The sequence below is a fragment of the Anthonomus grandis genome, chromosome 2 (assembly GCF_022605725.1).
Source record: "Anthonomus grandis grandis chromosome 2, icAntGran1.3, whole genome shotgun sequence".
Classification (NCBI taxonomy): domain Eukaryota; kingdom Metazoa; phylum Arthropoda; class Insecta; order Coleoptera; family Curculionidae; genus Anthonomus; species Anthonomus grandis.
In genome coordinates this window covers 45807553-45829211 of record NC_065547.1, presented here as the reverse complement: position 1 = coordinate 45829211, position 21659 = coordinate 45807553, and the positions used below count along the sequence as shown (strand labels likewise).

General features: G+C 33.3%; 1 protein-coding gene and 1 long non-coding RNA gene across 3 annotated transcripts in view; one reads left to right on the top strand and one right to left on the bottom strand.

Annotated features, from left to right (window-relative positions):
* The window catches only part of LOC126733638 (uncharacterized), a 153133-nt gene that overhangs the window by 124383 nt on the left and 7091 nt on the right, over positions 1-21659 (bottom strand). The window lies entirely within an intron of this gene.
* On the top strand, positions 15734-18153 carry LOC126733640 (uncharacterized). The gene is made up of 2 exons (XR_007659799.1): positions 15734-15890; positions 18036-18153. It is a non-coding gene; the product is annotated as an uncharacterized LOC126733640 (long non-coding RNA).

Below are 21659 nucleotides of genomic sequence, written 5' to 3'. Positions count from 1 at the left end.
TTTTTGAAATTGAAAATCTCTTTTCTGTGAGTGTAAGTGTACTCTGATATCTGATTTACTCTCAGTCGTGTCATGTGACTTAAACAAGGCATTTGGCTGCATAAATCATGATATTCTGCTAAAAAAAAAACTAAAATATTATGATATCAAAGAGTCAACCTTGTATTAAACTTCTGGCATGTTATTTGAGGCTTTATTGCTATCAGCAAGTAGTGTATTAAGCATTGGAGTCCTCCAAGGGTGTCGGTGCTCGGTACACTGCTATTTCGAATTTATATCATTGATCTACTCTTAGTAAGCTCAGGGAGTAAATACACTCTGTTTGCTAATGACACTTGCTGATTACCGTTTTCAACAATCATTGTCTGTGAGAGCTCATTGGATTTGTCTTTGGTGAGATACCAGACAAACAGGATGGTGTTTGGCTTGCGAGAACTGGGAGGATCAAATACAGACAGTTCACTAAAATTCCTGGGTATCGAGCTAGATCCAGTACTCTCTGGAATCAGCACATAGTCTGACAAATCAATTCGTAATAAATATTTACTTATTGCACAACTTAAGAAGTATTTCTGCATTGCATTTCACAAAGTACCCTTCGCACAGCCTATTTTGCAGTATTCCATTCTCGCATGTCTTATGCAATCCTGGCATGGGGACATGCTCCTCAAGCATTTCGTATCTTTGGTTTACAAATGAGAGCCGTAGGCAAGACTGTTGGGAGGCATTGGGTTTACTGAAAATGTTAACATTTCGGTCATTATTTATCTATGAAAGCTTACTATACATGCAAAGAAATTATCCAGGCATCGAGATGCGCATTCCTACCCTACAAGGCATAGGTTTGATGCTGTACTTCTTTACAACAGACTAAAGAGATGCCAAACAGCAACTAGGTACTGGGTGGTTAAATTCTGGAACAAACTCCCAGCCAAAATAAAATCACTGAAAAATCTTAAATTTTAAAAATAAGATTAGGAATCTGTTGATTATTCATTCATTTTATTCCTTTAATGATTTTTTTAACTTTGGGTATTTTTCTAGTTTAAAATTAATGTTCTTTTACCATGCCAAATTTCAAACAGTGTATCATACAGTTTTAACCCTAAGTAACAATCAATTATATTGTATGTAAGAAAGTTGTTGTATCTTTCGTCGTAATGTTGTAAATTTTTCCTAACTGTGATTTGTGTAAGTGTATTTGTACCATTGATAACATGAATAAAGAATTGAATTGATAGGTTATACCAGGGTGATACAAAAGCGGCTCAAAAATATATTGGTTAAATATAATGACGTCATGGTAATATTTAGTAGACGTTTGTTTTTGTTTACGGTTTTGTGGTGTTCTCTTCATTATGTAGCTCTGGCTCTGGACACTTATTTATTTGAAATTCAAGATTTCATATTTCATAATAGGAATTTGTGAACAAATTTTTTGAATAAGAAAATGGACCTACAAGATTATATTTGTCTAAAAGACGATAAGGGCAATATAATTTGCGATGGCAAATTTTGCCAGGTTTATTTGTCAACAAAAAAAAATTAAGACTATTAATATTAAATACTTGTTAACCATATTTATTTTGAAAAAACCTCCATGAAGTAAAAGGTTTCATCAGTCAGCAACTTCTTCAACTATCTCTTGAAGGTCCCAAGAGCCTTCAGTTTTTGACATAGAGGAAACGGTGATGGAATAATGGACATATCTCCTTACTAGATCGATTTTCTGAGTATTTGAGAAAAGCGCAGGAACATTTGATTCTCAACTGCCTGGAAGAGTTTAAATTATTCTTCCAGGCAACTGAACTAGAAGCATTCATTATTTTTTGTTCCTGTCTGAGGGTTCCTCAACAAAACCAAAAACAAAAAATCCAAAGAGTTAATTTGCAGCCTGATTTTTTCTTTGCTCACTATGAAATGATTAAATAATAATCAATGCAAGATAATTGAACTCACTTGACTGCCTGGAATTAATTAAATTATTCTTCCAGGCAGCTGAGTCTATTTATCACTTTATTCATTTTAAAATTATTTAATTATCAATGTGAGATAATTTAATTCACTTGACTGCCTGGAATTAATTCAATTTTTCTTCCAGGCAGTTGGGTCTATTCCTCTCTTTATTCAATGTAAAATGATTGATTGATTAATATGAGTTAATTTAATTCACTTGACTGCCTGGAATTAATTAAATTATTCTTCCAGGTAGTTGAGTCTATTTCTCTTTTTACTCATTGTAAAATGATGGAATGATGAATGTGAGATAATTGAATTCACTTGACTGCCTGGAATTAATTAAATTGTTCTTCCAAACAGTTGGGCCTATTCCTCTCTTTATTCAATGTAAAATGATTAAATGATGAATGTGAGATAATTGAATTCACTCAATTGCCTGAAAAAAATTAAATTATTCTATCAACTGAATGAATTGGAAACCGTTACTACGTTAACCATGTTCACCCTCAGACAGAAAGGGTACAGTGCACTGCAGTTCCTCAACATAACAACAAAAAAACATACCTATATTATTTTAGGTGATGAATTATATACAATTTTCAGATTTTAGAGGTGAAACCGTGTATACTGGCACTATCTTTATCCTTTCACTATAACTAGCCGCAAATCGCATTGCCAAAGTCAACAATGCAGCTGAGTTATGGCTATCAGAGTGGGACTACTTTTCACCATTTTTTCAAAGTTACAAAAATAGGTCATCTTCTGCTAGCCTTATTTTTTGTTTCTCAACTAGTTGGATGAAGCCGAGTATACTAGCGTCTAGCTTCATCATTTCATTATAACTAGCCGCAAACTGCATTGCCGAAGTCAGCGATGCAGCTGAGGTATGGCTATCAGAGTGGGACTAGTTTTTTCATAACGTCACTTTATTAATATTATCCCGTATGATATCTAACTTCAATAAAGGATGGCTATCAGAGTAGAAAAAAAATATATTTATTAAATAAATATAAATAAAATCTACTACTGCTTACATCATGTAAGCATTACTTTGATAATACATTTTTCATTCATTTTTATAAGCTGTTTAACATCCTCAAACACTGTCTGGGACAAATCGACATTTCTGTACAGAGGATAAATGGCACTTCTTTTGAATGCTTACGGTAAAAGCTTCTTTGGGTGTTTGATAAGCATCAAGCCAATTAAAGGTAGCTCCTAGTATGGTAATAAGCAAACAAAATATCCACAAGACCTTTAAAACAATAGTTAATTTGGTCCAAGGATTAATTATGTTGTATATTAGGCAAATCTTTCAGAAAGTCTAATTCCTTATCAGTGTACGGACACTTTTGTGCAATAAGCTCACAAATCTCTTTACTTTCTATGAAATCAGCAAGATAATGTTCAACATTAAACTTCCTTGCTCATACTGTCGCCTAAGCTACCTCCTCTCCGCTAACCCGACTTTGCAAGGATCAATGGGAAAAACTTCATCAAATTCCGAACTTATATGGACAAAATCTTTATGAACTCTCAAGCCAAACCGAAAACCATATTCTAACAAGTCTACATTAGCAGGTTGCTCTTAACCAACTTCCACTGAACCTCTGAACCTCTCAGAAGGTCCAGAGACTCTTATAAGAAGCTTCCCCTTGGTGTAAGAAGTTTTGTAATCAGATCAAGGTCCTTGAAATATTCAGCTTTGTTGATCTTAGGACATCTATAAGAAAACTCACCGGAATCTGTGTCAATCAATCCAGAATTTTGCCAGGTAAAGTTAATATTAAATAATAAGGCTTACAGACAAAGAGAAATGTGTTGCCGTCAATATTAAGGTCCAATTTTCCTAAACTGCAGTAGGGTGCTAATATATTGATGGTAACGAACTCGTCGTCCTGGGTCAGCTTAAACTTTGGGATTATCATGATGTTTTGTCATTCAATTTGTGTATAGTAGTGATTCATATAATTCTAACAAAACCCTTAAATAAATTAAATGCGAAATGAATGTATGGCTCTCAGTATTATAGAATACTTTGAACAATTTATTTTCTGAAAACCAATTTGCCTTCAGTTAAGACATCATTATAAAAACTTTTTTGATGACCTTGTTTTGTGACTTAAGCAAAGCCTTCGACTGTGTCACTCATGTCATTCGCCTTAATAAGCTGAGGTACTATAAATAAAATAGGTCCTATTAGACTATCTCTCTTCTTCATTTACCTTCACGCTTTCTTGAGGAAATTTTGAAAACCTCATGAAGAGGGCAGCAGTAGCACGGGGAGCGTATTGGCATTCTCTATTATGATAGGACGCAGGCCTAAAAATTACAGCGTCGAAATGCAGAAGAAGATGCCAGACATAGTACGCCGAAAAACGTTGGTCATTCTCTACTACGATTGGACGCATATCTCAAAATTTGAGACGCCGAATTGCAATAGAAAATACAAAAATCAGCGTAATGTTATATCATACCTAACTACAATAGGATGCAAAAAAGTTAAAACTCTAATTTATTTATAAAAATGAATGCTGTAGCGAAAGACCTGTTGACAAAGTGATTTTCATCTTGTAAATAGGGACAGTGTTATTGGAAATCTTGTTATTAAATAATTAAAAAAAACAACTAATTTAAGCTAAAAATACATTTTTACAAATAAAAAAATACTTAACCTCTTTAAATTAATGACCTTTGGCATTTGGGGTATTTTTATCCATATTAACTGAAAGATTTCTTTTCTTTTTTGGTACTCGTTTATTTTCGACGTTTGAGGGTCTCCCTGATTGAATTCTTTTAGAACCACTCTTCAAACCATCTCGATTTTTACGTCTAACCGTAGAAGTAGGTTGTACCCCAATTTGTCTACCATACCTTTTTTTAATTTGCCTGCTACTTAATAATGTAGGATTGCACTTCTGTCGCGGACTGTACTTTATTTAGTGTAATGTTAATTTTGAGCATAGCTTCAATTACATCAGGTGTGAGGATTTTAACAGCTATATCTAAGATTCTTATAAAATTATGTTTTAAAGCATCTGTTTTATTGGATACATAAAATATTGCTTAAACTTGCATCATCATTTTCTATTTCCTCTAATTCCACGGATTGCTCATTCTCGTTTAAATCCATCATACTCATATTGTGTACTTGAAATTGATTTATTGCATTCTGTAGTTATGTCCATATCATTGTAAAAATTTACATTTGCGTCATCTCCTAAGGCCAATTTTTCCAGTAAAACTCTATCATCGTAGCTTAATAATGACGAAGTATCAATGACTAATGAAAACTATTCTTGGACTGCACACAAATGCTTGCAAAATCGACCTCCTACGCCAAAGGGACAATCACAGAGTGCTATATATGTGTATACCGTATAAAATAGAAGGCTGTCGTTTGCCGAACAAACTCTAAATGTTTGTGCATCAATTTGATAAACATTTAGCCTTTTGGGAGAATTTTAAATAAAGTAATTTTGGTTGACTTTGTCTAGAATTTGCAAATTCGAGTAAATGTTTTTTATGATAACTTTCAAAAACAGTAACTATAAACTCAGCAAGGGCATAACCATTGAATGCTTTACAGCGTTGAAGAACAATATCTTTAAATATTCTTATAGAGGCCTCTACGTTATTGTTTGTATTACCTCTTGTAATAAAATCTTTCCTCAAACATAAACACCAGTGGACTCTTCTTTCCCAAATAGAAGCGACATGGCTTAAAAGCAAAGGATATTTTTTACATCGCTCATCATTCAACATTTTGTTATATTCATATTCAGCTTCTTCAATACAAGATGAATAAATTGTGCTATGCTCTTTTGAAATACCATTTTTAGATGCCCAAAGCCACCTGCAGAATGCTTGGGTAAGATGAAATAAGCAGAGGAGCAAATGAGAAGAAGGAAAAACTGATTTTAGAGCATTTCGTTCACTAGGACTATCATCAGTCATAAAAACCAGTGGGTATCCTAAACCACCAAATCCTTTGGTAGATAAATGTTCTTTAAGAGTGTTAAAAGCTAGGGTGTAATTACTCTCGCTCTGCAATGTAATTACTCTCGCTCTGCAATATAATGTAATAGACAAGAGCAACAACAATTAATATAGTAATCGATGTAGTCATTATCTATTAATCAAGTTAGTTGTAAGTTAGTTAGTCCCTGTTCTCAATAAATTTGTTTTTTAAAAAAGCAAATGCCGGTTGTTGTCCTTTAACTGGCGCAGTCGGTAGTTCGGTCTTTCCAATATTGGACAAAAATCGCCATATTTGGGTCCGTTTCTACGGTTTGAAGACCGCTACAATCCCTGGAAGCTGAAAGAAGACCTGCAGAAACCTTCAAAGAACAAGAATCGTCGGAAGTACCTGCAGCGATCCAATTGAAGCAACCACCCGTTCAGCACCGGATTGAGAACAGCTATAGTTTAGGTCCTGGGAATACAAAAATCGATTCCTTTAGGAAATTAGGCTAAGAGACAAATGGAAATTTTGGCAAGAACCTTACTAATCCTCACCTTCGTTGGAAGAGAACTAGCCCTTCCCCAATTCCATAACCTCAACCAGAACCCTGGACTACTACCAGTTAAACTCGGCAATGCCCAAAACACAGCAGACTATTGGTCTTTTGTACAAATTTTTGACGTAAGTGACATAATCCAAGAAACCAAATACCTAGAACAGACTTTTATAAAACTAAAAGAATCAATTCATAAATTCTTTGACAATAACTCCTTTTTAAACTCCTATAATCTAGTCAATTCGTTAAGTGCTAAAGTAAACCTACAAATTGAACAACTAAATCCCTTATTTAACAACCGAAACAAACGTGGACTTATTAACGGTTTAGGTTCCATTATAAAAACCATAACTGGTAATCTCGCACAAGAAGATGCTGAAAAATATGACAAAGCTATTTTGGAACTCTCTAATAACCAAAATTCGCAAAAAACGTTTATAAAAGAGCAAATAACCATATCTAAAAAATCTGTCGAACATTTCGAAAGCATAAGCAAAAATTTGTCACATAATCAACGAATTTTAGAAAATCGTGTAAAAAAACTAGAATTGGTGGTTAAACAAATTAATTTGAATAATACAAATACATACTCTTTCTTTTTAAGTGAAATACTTGTCTCTCAAGTGATAAATGCGTATCAAAATATATACGATATCTTGGATAACATCGAAATAGCGATAACATTCTCGAAATTAAATATATTTCACAGCTCTATAATCGACCCAAAAGAACTTCTAAATGAAATAAAATTAATTGGCCCTAACTTAAGTAAAACTAAATTACCATTTGCGGCAACTTTAGAGAACATTTTACTATTCGAAAAAATTGTCGAAATTAAGGGTTATACAAAGGAAAACAAAATATTCTTTATAATAGAGGTACCTATAGTTGAACTTGAAAATTATGTACTATATCACCTCTACCCTTTGCCCGTACCCTTAAATTCCATTTACCAAATAATTATCTCTCAAAGTCAATACCTTATCCTAAATGAACACTCATATGTACTGTTCAATGCCAAATGTCAAGAGGTAGCTACAGAAATCTACCTTTGCAAAGAAAACAGCCCTCTGAGCGTATCCGAGGATTCGCCATGTGAAGTACAAATGATGTTGTATTCAAAACATCCCTCAAATTGTCGAGCCATTCAAACCGAGGTCAAGTCTTTGAAAATCCAGAAGCTGGAACAAGAAAAATGGATAATTGTTTCACCCCAAAAAACCGTAGCTGTCCAACAATGTGGCCATAATAAAGAAAATATTCCAATCCAAGGCACCCTTGTCCTTGAGTTAAACCCTAGCTGCACCATACAAATTCAGGACTTCCAGATTAGAAGTTTCCACGATACAAACACCCATTTTCACAACATTGAATTACCCAAGCTGACCTTAGACTTAAATGTTCACCCTAATGCTATTGATTTACAGCCCTTTGAACTCAATAGCTTAAACTTCGATGAACTTAAGAACATTCAAACCATGATGGACATCCAAGCCAAGAAAATGGAAGAAACCAGCCAAGGACCTGTCCATATAACAAATGTTAGCGTATGGACCATCATCTTGTATATCCTGATGACTACTGTAGCCGCCTTCCTGTTGCTGAGAAAGACAAGAAAATTAATCCAGACCAAAAGAAAACATCCCAACCAAACCACCACCACGACCAGTGACGACGAAGAAACCCTACAGAATCCGAGCCATATTGTCATATAATTCACCCCTGGGCTCATTTCTTAGGAGGGAGGAGTTACGGGTACCAACCCGCCACCTTATGCCGACCCTGCATACTTTATTTAGAAATAGCTTAGTTTGTATTTTCATCATTTTTAGAACGTATAAATATAATGTAATAGACAAGAGCAACAACAATTAATATAGTAATCGATGTAGTCATTATCTATTAATCAAGTTAGTTGTAAGTTAGTTAGTCCCTGTTCTCAATAAATTTGTTTTTTAAAAAAGCAAATGCCGGTTGTTGTCCTTTAACTCGCTAAAGGAACTGCACCAACTTTGGTGGCTGTGTACATAAATGTAACGCATGTATTCATTTGGTTACATGGCCCGCTGAAATCAACAAATACAATTTCTTTTGAAAATTTCTAAAAATGCGTTCGCCTCATAATGGGTGTTAAAACTACGAATATTAATGGATTGTCCTTCAGAATAATTTTAGCACCTTTCGCTTCTAGTGCAGCTTCTAGTGCAGCTTTGTTCTTGCAAAGTACTTCAAATATACTCTCTTAATTCACTCCGTGTACCGAAATTGTCAGTTCTAAAATAATCAATATCTCGTAACGTCTCCGAATTCGGTTATTATCTTGTCACAAAATGTTGACGGACATTTTTCTCACTTTTCTCACAGAACTCACAAATAAAATTAAAATCTTGGTTAAAAGTAAATTGAATTAATTTGCTTTTGGTATTATTGCAAAACTGACTTAGCAATTTTCAAACACTTTCCTCCATAATTCACAAATAATTATATACCCTCTACTCTACACTTTATAAGCAATAAATAAATACTAACACGTTAATTCCTGTCTAGCGTGCAAATAAATTCACAGCGTTGCCGCCAAATGCAACAAACGCACCAAACGCCGGCAAAGACCATTGCGACCTAATAAAGTAGCCAATGTTAAAATTTTATGTCATTTAAGATATCTGGCATCTTCTACTGTGCTTCGATGCTTAAATTTTAGATATGCGTCCAATGGCATTAGAGAATGGCCAACGTTTTTCGGGCAACTGTGTCTGGCATCTTCTACTGCGTTTCGACGCTGTAATTTTTAGGCCTGTGTCCTATCGTAGTAGAGAATGCCAATACGCGCACGGGGACGTTGATGGCAATAATTATGCATCTACATCGACAAATGTATTCATATACAGGGTGTTACGAAAAATAGACGGAGATATTTCAATGGGTGATTGAAAAAAATATGAGAAAAAGCTTCTATAAACATGAATCCGAAAATGCACAGTTTTCAAGATACAGGGTGATATTTTTTTTTAAATATTAATTTTTTATTAATATTAATTATTTTTCTAGGAGAACTGACACTTGTCGATGTCAAACTTCCATGCAGAAATTTTTTTTTCAAGGCACCGGTGATTTTTTTACCAAAAATTAATAAACCAATTATGTCCAGTGGCATGCAATAAAACGGTATTTATTTTTTTTCTCGAAAACGAAGTGAGATACGAAAAAAATACAAGAGGCCAAAAAGTTGTATTTTTAAATGCTTAATCGAACAACAAATATTAATGTTGAAAAAAGGCAGCGTACATTTTTTTGCTAAGATGTTCCCCGGGACGCCACTGGACCCTATAATTTCAATCTAGTTAGGGCTAAATTAGCCTAACAAGTAATACTGCCAAATTTCAAAAGAATCGAGTAAATATTTTTTTTAATATTAATAAAAAAATTATATTAAAAAAAAAATTATCACCCTGTATCTTGAAAACTGTGCATTTCCGGACCCACGTCTATAAAAACTTTTTCTCATATTTTTTTAAAAGGAATCACCCATTGACATATCTCCGTCTATTTTTCGATCACCCTGTATTTAATACGCAAATCCTAATTTTTATAAGCAAAAAAAATTAATTATAATTATCGTTAATAGCAATCTCTTGATAATTACAGGTTTAAACTGATTCCTCCAATCTCTATATACAACGTTAATGTGATAAACGGCTATAGTCGGAGACATTAAATTTTTTTTTAAAGACTGATTACAATCAGAAATTCTAATTATAGTGTTGGTTTTGTTATTAGCATGCGGCATTGAAAATTCTATTATTTTATTCCAACCGGGGCGACATTAAATAACAAAGAAATTATCCGTGGATCGTTTTTTTTTCTCGTATTTTCATTGTCTTTTACTGATAGTTTTCCTATTTTAATTAGTTCGATAAAATAAAATTGGTGCCCGATGGTTTTGCGGTTTATTCGCTCGTATAGGCTTATTGTAAGTTGTTGACATGCTTGAATAGCACTCAGACATTGGCGAAATCATCACTTTTTAACTTTATCTCTTCAGAATTAATAATAATAATAATAATAACACTCAGCATGATAATATAGTGTTTACTTGACTGAAACCTATACGCGACACGTGAATGTTATTAAAACTATATTACAAAATAGATTATATATGGTATAAGTGTGCATTATTGCTCTTGTGTACGGCCTTGATGCCACCATCCGAAGCTTAGTTATTAAAATTCATATTATGCAAAACCCGGACTCGTTTTATAGGACCTATACTGATGACTAAATTATTTTTAGCGGTTTAACTAGTTTACGAAATGTTGATTGTTTGGTGCTCTAGTTTAACTGAAACTCTTAATTTTAAACATAAAATGGGTATTTATTCGGTTTTCTGAAATAGAAGAGGGACTTAATAAAAAATCCTCTATAAACCGTCATCATATTAGTTGAATAGGACCTAGATCTACATACTTAGAATCCGATAAATACAAGTAGATAAAAACAGTTAATGAATTCAGGTTTAATTGCTTTGAATAAAATTAATGCCTGTCTTTGACCTTGACCTTTGACTGTTTTTCTTGTAGGCGATTAGATGGCCTAGTGACTGATTCCTGAGAGACTTTAAGGTAAAATTCAACAAAGCCAAATTCTACATCACTGCGAATAGCTACTAAAGGTCTACCAATAGGATATGATTCTATTAGTTTAATATTAGAATCTCTGTAAGTTTCAAAACAAGGATTTGAAAAGAAATAAATTCTCAAACAGAAATTTATTGCAACTGTAGTAGACTTGCCATTTCTAGACTCAAATTACTTTGCAAAGATAGATCTAAAACGTTTTCACCAAATTTTCACAAGCTAAGAATTGATATATCTAACTATGTATAGCTTATATCGAATAGTACCCAAATCGAATTTTTCATAAAATCATGCATTTTGATCTGCTCAATTTCCATCATATCAAGTTGTCAGAAAATTTCAATAGTCAACTCTTCTGCACTTTAACCTGCCATCATTGAGAGAATATCCCTAGCATAGCTCTCTTGATTGTTGTTTATAAATGGTAAACTTGTTTAGCATATATGAAGTTTAATATATTGCTGCATTACTGCATCATGTTCACTCATATAAATGATTCCAATATAAGTACAATTCTTATTCTCAAGTTTACAGACTGGTTTTCTCTGTCCAACTCAATGTTGCATACGAGATATACTATCTTAAGTGGTGTCAATAAAAATAAAGAATTTGCTTTTCTAATAGTTTTTGCAAACTCTAACCTCTCGATGTTCAAACTCTAGCTTTCTTGGTTTCAGCAGTACATATAATAATCTTAAAAAAACATTTCCAATTTCCATGGATGATTTATCCATATTTAAAAAAATAAACTGAATTACCTTATTCTCCAGATATCATTAAATTGTAATTTTTAACTTGGCTTATAACTTTTTTGGTAATTGACCTACAGTCATAATTAACATAAACAAACTTGAAATATAGCTGATTATCTTTAAGAATTTATTAACATTTTCCAGCTGTTTGAATTTTGTTGCACGTCAGTAGCACCTTCAAGCGTTAACCTCCAGGTTTCTCCTTGATAACTTTTGATCTACTGAAGTCACAATCATGAAATAAACATTATTTGGTTAGTAATGATTTATTTTATAAAATTACTTATATTAACTAACATCGTCAATTCAATCCAGTAGGAGAAATTACAGCTACAACTCAGACAAGTCCTTGAAACTGGCACCGAACCAAAAATGGCTTATAACTCCTTTGGTCATTGATCTACAGTCATGATTAACATAAACAAACTTTAAAACTGACCGATTATCTTTAAGAATCTTTTCAAATTTTCTCAAAATATTCAGTAGTTTAAGAGTTACAGCTGTTTGAATTTTGTTGCACGTCAGTAGAACCTTCAAGCGTTAACCTCCAGTTTTTTGGTTGATAACTTTTAATCTACTGAAGTTACAATCATAAAATAAACTTTATTTGGTTAATAATGATTTGTTTTATAAAGTTAGTTATATTAACTAACATCGTCAATTCAATACAGTAAGAGAAATTGCAGCTGCAAGTTAGACAAGTGCGTTGAAACTGGACCAGAACAAAAAATGGCTTATAACTTCTTTGGTAATTGACCTACAGTCATGATTATCATAAACAAACTTTAAAACTGACCGATTATCTTTAAGAATCTTTTCAAATTTTCTCAAAATATTTAATAGTTTAAAAGTTACCGCTGTTTGAATTTTGTTTCACGTCAGTAGCACTTTCTAGCGTTAACCTCCAGGTTTTTGGTTGATAACTTTTGATCTACTGAAGTTAAAATCATGAAATAAACTTTATTTGGTTAGTAATGATTTGTTTTATAAAATTGGTTATATTAACTGACATCGTCAACTCAATACAGTAAAAGAAATTGCAGCTACAAGTTAGACAAGTGTGTTGAAACTGGACCTGAACAAAAAATGGCTTATAACTTCTTTGGTAATTGACCTAAAGTCATGATTAACATAAGCAAACTTTTAAACTGACCGATTGTCTTTAAGAATCTTTTTAAATTTTCCCAAAATATTTAATCATTCAAGAGTTACAGCTGTTTGAATTTTGTTGCACGTCAGTTGCACTTTCAAGCGTTAACCTCCAGGTTTTTCATTGATAATTTTTGATCTACTGAAGTTACAATCATGAAATTAACTTAATTTGATTAGTAATGATTTGTTTTATAAAATTAATCATATCAAGTAACATCATCAATTCAATCCAGTAGGAGAAATTGCAGCTACAAGTTAGACAAGTGCGTTGAAACTGGACCCGAACAAAAAATGGCTTATAACTTCTTTGGTAATTGACCTACAGTCAAGACTAATATAAACAAACTTTAAAACTGACCGATTATCTTTAAGAATCTTTTCAAATTTTCCAAAAATATTAAATAGTTTAAGAGTTACAGCTGTTTGAATTTTGTTGCAAGTCAGTAGCACCTTCAAGCGTTAACCTCCTGGTTTTTGGTTGATAACTTTTGATCTACTGAAGTTACAATCATGACATAAACTTTATTTCATTAGTAATGATTAGTTTTATAAAGTTGGTAAAAGAAACATTTTAATATTAAATTATTCAAGAGTTACAGATGTTTGAATTTTGTTGCACGTCAGTAATACCTTCAAGCGTTAACCTCTAGGTTTTTGGTTCTACTGAAATTACAATCATGAAATAAACTTTATTTGCTTCGTAATGATTTGATCTATAAGACCGATTTAATGAATTGACACTCTCAATCCAATACAAATGGAGGTATCGCAACTGTAAGATCTGGAGCTTTTAAAGGCATTTTTTCTTTGTTCTGGACATTTTTAGTTAATTTTCGATTATATTCCAGGCTTTTGAAACTGTTTATTCCTTTCTGGTATTTGAAGACGTTTGACAATAATTCGAGCGACCTTGAATAGTTTCTAAGGTATTTGAAGCGATTTCTTATAAGCACGTGTTCTTGAGCTTTTCAACTTTTGAAGTTTTCCAGTTTTCCTCCTGGTATATTTAAAGTCATTTTAATTTTTTATTTTAGGAGGTTATTTCATATGTTTTTCTGAATTTGAAGCCATTGCTATATAATACAATTGAAATTATTAATTTTTTTTATATATTTCAAGTGGTTTTTGTTCCCCACCTTGTTCTTTGCTTCATTTACGTCAAATATCTAGAATAATCTTCAATTTTATTCCATATATTTGAAGTGTGAATTTTATGTGTCTTTTTGGCATTTGAAGCCAAGCATTTGGCATCTCTTGTAGATTTCAGACATTTAGAGTCATGGAGTTTTTAAAACATTTAAGAGAGCATTCGATGATCTAATTCTACCTAACTTCCAGGCATTTGGAGCTATTTAAATTTCTTAATACCATCAATTAATCTTAAATTATTTTGATCTCATTTAATCATGAAGTTATCTCTGGGTTTTGTTATATTGTATATTATAAGGATTATTATCATTATTGTTTCAACTACATTTTACTCATCTTCGTTTAAGATTTTACTTTTTCTTCACGAAAATGTCTCACTATTTTACTACAGCTATCACCTTTTACGATTTTAACTAGGGACGGTAAAAGTTCAGTTTCAGGATTCTGTATTCTTTTTTGACCAACTTCACCATATAGTTCTATAAAATTCACATCTTTCCGAGTATACTTTGATAAGAACCTCTAGTAAGAAACCTAATTTTATACTCTCTTTATGAACTTTTAAAATTCTCCAGTTTGGTTGAAACCAGAGCTTCAAATGCCTGGAAGAAATCAAGAAGTTTATTCTTTAAAACCGAAAAAAACGAATAATTCTTTCTTAAAATGAAGAGTTGTTTATCATAATGAGGTCGAAATCAAAGTTTTTAAATTATTTCCCCATGCTCTTGCTGATGTCAACTTTATTATCGAAATAAGACTTTCTGCTTCAACGGAATTTATTTCAAAAGTTCACTTTATAAGAACTTTAATATAATTTATTTATTTCCTGACCCCGCCACCTTTGTTATATCTTTTCACTCTATAACAGACGCATAATATAATATTTTTTTTAGTACGTACCCGCATTAAACTACGTTACATAAATTAGCGGTGCCACCTAATTGGCTAGCCTCAATTAATTCCGTTTCTGTTCATTTGGTACGCAAATTAGGCACTGCAAGGGAAAACTTCGCGCCGCTAATTTCATTTTAATTCAGCTTCCTTATCTGTTGTTGTATTTTTTTTTTGTAATAATAATTCGCTTTAGTTGTAGTAGTCAATATAGCGAGAAGTAACTTTAGGAATCGGAGAAATTGGAAAAAAACAGTTGACTTAAGAGACGTCATCCATTTTCTTCAAGAGACCAAACAAGACAAGGCAAAAACACAAAGTCAGTATTAAATGTCTAAATTTCGTAAGCCACACGTGTTTCAGTGCTATCGAAGCATCATCAGGCCAAGACCTAAAAAAATCGCATTCCAAGATAGGATATGAGCGAAACACGTGTTGCTTACACGAACAGTATATAACTAAATTTAATGAGGCCGTGACTTTGTGTTTTTACCTTTGTTTTGATCATTTCAGATAGATTTTAATTTTTGTCTTATTGGTTCCTATTGAAAGTCTCATGATTTGACTATTTGATTGAAATTTTTAATTAGAACTAATTTCGACATATTCCCTCCATAGCTATAACTAAGGTCTTATCAGGCCTCCCTAATGTTGGCAATTACTTGGACAAATCTTTATTGTAAGAAATATGCCGAATAAGGATCACGTGCAAATAGCCTGGCTTGGTACCGTCGTCATCGTGGTCCAGGTCAACGGTATATTATGAAAGGGAATATCGATCTCAGCATAATTTGGGAAAAGGAAATACACGCGGGCATTGAAGGGAAAGACAGGTTGGCTTTGACTATTGAAAGTTTAAGTCGATCCCGGTGACTTTTATATTTTGTTTGCTTTTGTTCATTTTATTTTTAAACCTTAAATTGTAATTAAAATAGTTATTTTTTTTTTAAAGTTGGGTTTTATTTTTCTATATTTCTGACATCAGAAGTGGGATTATACGCTTGCGCGCCGTGTTAGTTTATTTAAAAACTAAAAAAAAAAACTTTGTGTGTGAAAATGCCGCGTTACGAGGAAGACTATGAGCGCCGCGAATATCGAGAACGCGAATCTCGGCGTGACGAAAGAGCCCTGGTACGTCATCGTCGTCGAGGCTCAAGCCGCTCTTCTAGTAGAGGAGGCGTTGGGTAGTGTTGGGACAAACCTGCTATTTTCGTATAGCAAATGCTTTTGCTAATGCGAATCAAAAATAGCAGTCGAAAATAGCTGCTATTTAATAGCAGGTGCTATTTGAGTTTTATTCCATACGTACATGTCGTACATAGCTAGTCCTAGCTGTAAACATTGTAAACTGTGTAAACTTTAAACTGTTAAATTTTAAACTGTAAAATACTGTAAAAAGCCATGAGCGAATTTGCAAAAGGAACAATTATTATCAACTATAAACAGACCGAGTGGACAAAGAAACATCGCTAAAAGCTTTTATTTTTATTCCTTAATTTTTAAAGTATTAAAAGCCGACTTCTTTCCGATAACGCTATCGCCGACGCCGCACCATAAACGCCGCTGCAACCAACGAGACACCAGACACTCAGCTGCCGAGGTGCCTGCATAAAAAAATTCAGTTGATATTTTAATAGCGATTCTTAAACTCATAGCAGATAGCAGTTGCTACTAAACCAAATAGCAGTTAAAAAGTAGCAGACTGCTAAATAGCAATCCAACACTAGCGTTGGGTCGAGGGTGGAAGACGATAGGGTGGCTCGCGGAAGGCGTTCTCGAAGAAACGGTCAACCTCAGCAGCATGATAGACATCACCGCTCTAGGAGCAGCTCTAGAAGGTACTCCTCATCTGGAACATCTTCGAGTGCTTTGGCTGAAAGCATCTCGAAAATGGGTGAGACCGTAGTGGCTGGAATAGACAGGTTGTTGGTAAGCCGAAGAGGTGGAGTACCAAGATTTCATCAGTTGAAGAGGAACCGCTGGATGTGACAGCTATCCAAGCGGAAATGTTAAGACTCGCCGAGAATCATCAGGCTGAGCAAAAACGCCGATTTGACTCCAAGAGGATTCCTGGACATCAGTATGTGGAGGGTGATTTAGTGCTGTTGCGACTTACAGCGTCTCCAAATACTGGGACCAGCAGGAAACTCTTGCCCAAGTGGCGAGGACCTTACAGGATCAGCAAAGTCCTGGAGCACGATCGGTATGAAGTGACCGACATACCTGGAGCTGTACGATCACGCATTCCGTATAAGGGTGTGGCAGGGTTGGAAAATATGAAACCCTGGATAAGATTCGGTATTGAATCTTAAAGTAGGTATTGGCCCGGTTGCAGAGCTCTGTGGGGGGGCCATCTGCAGGTGTAATTATTGTAATTCCTGGTACTTTTGGCTCCCCGGTTCAGGTGGGCCAAAGGCAAGTGGTTAAAATTCCTGGTTACTTTTGGTCTTCCCTGGTGCGCCTTTAACATACTAGCGCTAGTATTTTTTTGTTATTATTAAATTTAAGTACCTAACGTTTTAATATTACTTTCTTTGCTTTGGCCTATTTATTTTTTTTTAAATACTTAACCCTGTGTATGCATACAACGTGTTACCCAAATTTAATGTTTTCTTAGGTATTAGGTTTCACGGGATGTTCGACTCCATGACTGCTAAGCTGTTGATTTTCTCAGTTTGTTTTTTATAAAATTTTGTTTTCTTTAATGCCTGTTTTATTTTAATGCTTATACGTATTTCTTTTTCTTAACAAAGTCGACTTGAATCGAAATGAATTTTAGGCATGAGGACACGCCATAGTCAGAAAAGGCCGTGTAAGAAATATGCCGAATAAGGATCACGTCTCGGATCACGTGCATATAGCCTGGCTTGGTATCGTCGTCATCGTGGTCCAGGTCAACGGTATATTATGAAAGGGAATATCGATCTCAGCATAATTTGGGAAAAGGAAATACACGCGGGCATTGAAGGGAAGGACAGATTGGCTTTGACTATTGAAAGTTTAAGTCGATCCCGGTGACTTTTATATTTTGTTTGCTTTTGTTCATTTTATTTTTAAATCTTAAATTGTAATTAAAATAGTTATTTTTTTTTTAAAGTTGGGTTTTATTTTTCTATATTTCTGGCATTATCGATTCTGTGCTGTGTATAGCGGCTTGGAAGTCTGCTACCTTCTCTCTTCACTTTTCCCATCATGATCAGGCATATATGTAGGATTCTGTATCGCTTTTCTCTGAAGACATCCAAGATATAAGATATAAGAGTATCCTTCACTTAACTGTATTTAATAGCATACGTATTGCGTGAGTTGTTAAGTACTATTTCGTTGGTCTGCATAGCTGTCCAGAGTATTCTTAGCATTTGTGGATGTATGTAACCGATTAATTATAAGCAGCTTTAATTGTCCAATAGTAATACTGACTATATGTAGGATTTTAACATTTTCTGTTGTAATTTTGGATTTAGATTATTATTGCAGCATAGTCTTTTCATTTTTTGAATAGTTTGTTGTGCGGACAGTCTCTATTCTACACCTTATTTCTCTATCTGGGTTTAGATGTTCGGTGAAAAAATATCCAAAGTACTTAATCTGGCTTAGTCTGTCTATATTTTTCGTATCAATCTGTAGTGCAGCATAAGGATGTGGTTGTCGAATAAAGAACCTTTGTCTTTCTATTGTTATTTATGTTAATCTCTATATTTTGTTTTTCTGCGTTGGCACAGTTTAATAGATGTTACAGATCTTCCAGTTAAATAGGTAGGATAACACTGGCGTTGGCTTAAAATACTAATACTAAAAAGGTTTATTAATCCCTAAAGAAAATATCAACATAACTATCAGCGAAAATAGACACATGGATTAAAAGGCAAATTTCAGCCTCTAAAGTTAAAAGCTGTTTCAGCCTGATAAATAAAATACAAATATCCTACAAAAAACACAAGTCACAACCTTCAGATATAGGTATAACACACATTTGTACATCTAGGCTGCAACACAAGTTCAGACATATACAAAATATAAAGTTGTATAGGCTTAATACTTGTGTGGTCATCATATTCCAAATATGTATCTCACACATGCGTTTTGAAGTTTTTGCACACGCTTCTGGTCCTGATGATCAAGACAAGGACTATAAACAGTATTGCAGAACTTCAAATGTGGAAGAATCAGAGAATCGCAGAGTGTCTTTCTTCAGTCAATATTCAACGCATATCTTTAGGAGTAAAGGGATTTAAGCATTGAATAACCTTTTTGTATTTTTTTTACATGGAGTGAAAGTTTCAAGTCAATATCCATGTATACACCAAGATTCCTACTCATGTTTTGAATGAAATTGGTCATTATTGATGTGCAAATGAACGCGATTAAGTAATTAATCTTATCGTATTCATTATATTCAATATATTCTCCATTGACTTGTGCTCCTTTTTCTTGTTTTTGAGTAGTACGTTTAAAGTCTTTGAATATATGTTAAGAATTAGTGGTCACAGTATGCCGCCTTTTTTGATGCCTCATGGAATTTGGCTTTCTTCTGTAAGCAGCAATCGTACTGGTGTCTATAAGCAGTCTGTGTTGTTCTCTGTTAAAGTGCATTCACAATCAATTCGTGTGTGAAGTGACACTTGGACACGCATGCTAAGTAGGTTATAAGTAATAGGACCATTCACAATAAAATTCAACTTTAGCATGTGTGCTGAAGTGGGCAAAATTGTTTGCAAGCTGCAAGGTTTTATGTCGTGCCGAGTTATGACATGCGTAATTATTACCTTTTTATTATTTTATGTTTATTTTGACTTAACTTTGAGAATTATCCTGTTGCTTTGTTTCGTGAATAGTGAACTAAGTTTAACGCTAACAAAACAAACTATGGATAAAGGATTAAATGCGTTATAGTTGCTGCATATTACCTTGGCACTTTTGCTGTTAAAAGAAGAATTTATTTTCATGGATGCAGTGAAAGTGTTAAAGCCACCTAATACCCTGATCAGTCTTATTTATAAATATTAATTACATGATTGTATTAAGTTTTCTAGGCAAAAATAACTTAAAAACATAATAAAACTCAACATACTTATAACGAAGAATAGATGATGACTGAAGATGAAATCCAAAAATGTAACAAACAAAAAAGTTATCAAGGATATTTAGTATACTCGTAATAAATATAATAAAGTAGTCCATTTCCCTGAGAAATCTTTTAAATTTATGACATTTATTTATAGTTCCTCCATTAAGACACTAGTATTTGGTGGATATCTGTGTTTGCTCTAATATTTTTTATGTCAATTGAAACATCTAGCAGGACATTATCAATCTGCTCAATTGACTCTTTTGAAGAAACTTCCAGTTTTGCTTTTTTTCTGGTAGTTAATTTTGGTCTCTCGCTTCTCTCTATATTACTTTCTTGATGAGGATTGACAATCTGAGTATCTGTCCTTAGACCTGGTACATATTCCAATGCGTCATCTAAATTTTAAAAGTATTATCAAGTTGTACAATTTTTCAAATAAAAAGGCCTATAATTCAAAATACATTGGAGCAAAAAACGACATTTATAAATCTGTTGTGAACGGCTGTTAGTATGCCGAATTTACACTTGACGTCGAACTTGGCTCGCGGATTGATTATGAATGCACCTTTAGAAATGTAACGGAGAAGATCATTATAACAAATAACGTAGTGTCTTCTGCGGTAAAACTTCTATCGGAGGAGAAGAAGAACAAGAAGAAGGAAACAAAGCCATAACAATAACAATACCCACATGTATGAAGCTTGTGTGGTGAAAATCGGAATCGTATGTTGGCCACCCTGCTTGTCAAATTGACAGAGAACTGAAAGAAATGACGTTGTTGACATTTACTGATGACAATCATTTGACACATTATATGAGTTTGATTTTCAATGCATGCTGGACACGAACTTAATAAATATACCTGGAGTGCCAATTCAATGAAAAGTAAATGACCACTACTAGGGGGCCGCCATTTTGCGTGATTGTGTTCTTTCGATGTTGGTCACTCTGACAAATTTCAGTTGTGCCAACTGTGAACAAAACAATTAAAGTTTTTGAGAGGTTATGTTTACAAATACAAAATAGAAAGTTACATTTAGTTAAGAATTTAAGAGAGTTGCCTTAGATCTGTAATTTTTCTTGTACTACTTTAAGAATTTGGTTAAAGTTTATAAAAGTAAATTCTCACCTAAAATGAGACAAAGTTTCAATTAACTTAAGAGAGATGAAAAATATTTATATATTATATCACTTTAAAATATTCGTTTTATTATTCTGATAATCTTGAATCTTATAAATCCTAATACCATGAAACTGATGATCTTCATTTAAATTTTTCCTTGTATTTACTTAACAAATTCAGTTAAAAATACTTTTATTTTTTTTTTATTTTTACTACTAGAACTTTTACTTTCCTTCTATTTACAGTGTTTTCACATTAATAGGTACAACGATCTATAAAAATTAAAATATAGATATGAGGGTTTGTAATTAGCAAGGGTTTAGATAGTAAAAATAAACAACAATAAACACAGACAATTCACAATAATTCGTTTTTGAGAAACAGTGAACCAAATTCAAACCAAGAACG